This window comes from Vicugna pacos, chromosome 14, assembly GCF_048564905.1.
Source record: "Vicugna pacos chromosome 14, VicPac4, whole genome shotgun sequence".
In the NCBI taxonomy this organism is placed as follows: Eukaryota; Metazoa; Chordata; class Mammalia; order Artiodactyla; family Camelidae; genus Vicugna; species Vicugna pacos.
The window spans coordinates 62472077-62473643 of NC_133000.1; positions in this window are offsets into that span (position 1 = coordinate 62472077).

Here is a 1567-nt window from a genome sequence, read left to right on the forward strand (position 1 = left end):
TTGAACTTTTAAAGGGCTATCAGGGTGATTGACTGTCCCTTTTTTTTTTTTTTTTTCCTGGATCCATCCCGGTATTAGCACTGAAAGTCCTGCATTCCAGGGGAAAAAAAAATCAATTCTGAGCAAAGTGAAAGATTAGTAACCCTAATTAAAGTCTCAGCTGGAAGAAATGATAGAAAGACAAAAAGGGCTGGTAAACAGTATCTCAAGCAGAAGTTTGTTAAAAATTGATTCATTGTCCCTAAGCATTTGAAGCCACTTATTTTTTGGTTGCAGAATGGGATCTTTTGAAGGCCCAGAGCAACCTAAAAGCCTATTCAGTGGGGACTGGTTAAATAAAATTTGGAAACTCATTCACTGGAATATAAGACAGACTTTAAAACTGAGGGCAGATGTATATATGACCATGTTGAATACTTTCCAAGATTGGAGGAAAATAAAGTCTAAGTCTTTTGCATACGTACACCATTTACGGAAGGGTACTATTAATTGTCTGTTGCTGTGTAACAATGTTATCACATACTTGGTAATAAGAACAATGCACATTTATCATCTAACAGTTTCCGTGGGTCAGGAATCAGGCTTTGCTAGGCTCTGTACAAAGCTAGGACCAAGGTGGCAGGCAGGACTGCGTTCTCATCTGAAGTTCTGACTGGAGAAGGATCTGCTTTCAAATTCACATGGTTGTTGGCAGAATTTACTTTCTTGTGGTTGTAAGACTGAGGGTTTTCCCTTCTCACCAACTATTGGGGGCTTGGGGGAGCCACTCGCAACTCCTAGAAGCTGCCTGCATTTTTTTTGTCACATGGGGTTCCCTAGCATGGCTGTTTGCTTCCTCAAAGCCAGGCAAGAGGGCAAGAAACTCAAACAGAAGAGTGCTACAATCTCATATATACAACGAGGAGGAGATTGACTTTTCATTATTTTTCAGTTTAATTTTTTTTTTGCCAAGTGCACAAATTACTTTTTTATTATTATCACACATACACACAAAACAACAACAAGAACAACAACAAAATGTCACTAAACAGTGAAGAGAATAAAATATAAGACAGGGGACAAAGCATTTTGTTCACTTGATGATTGTCATCATAACCTCTTACTGCAGCACTGCATGTGCTCAGTGACAGCCCAGCGGCAGTGCCTGGCCAAGGCTTCCATATAATGTATCTATACACGAAAATCAAGGTGCGTCTTATGGAAACTTTAAGACTGTAGAGAAACTCATTGCATCTCTGAAAAACATTGCAATGGTAAATTTAGTTGATTGGGGAGGGTATATTATGGTAAATGGTCCATTCAGTATTAAAAAGTAAAGGAGGCCAATTCCATTGATGGTGTGTATGAGGAGACTACTGGCTTACGGATGGATGGGTGGGCACTCTGATGTACTAAGGAGCTGTCTGGGAAAGCAAACAGCTATAAGATCCTATAAATCCCCTAGGTGGTCCACAGATCAGCCACGTTGGCATCGCCTTGGGACTTGCTAGAAATGCGGAATTCCTATCCCTACTCCGGACCTACTGAATCAAAATATGCATTTTAAGAGAGATTCAAGTGCACATTA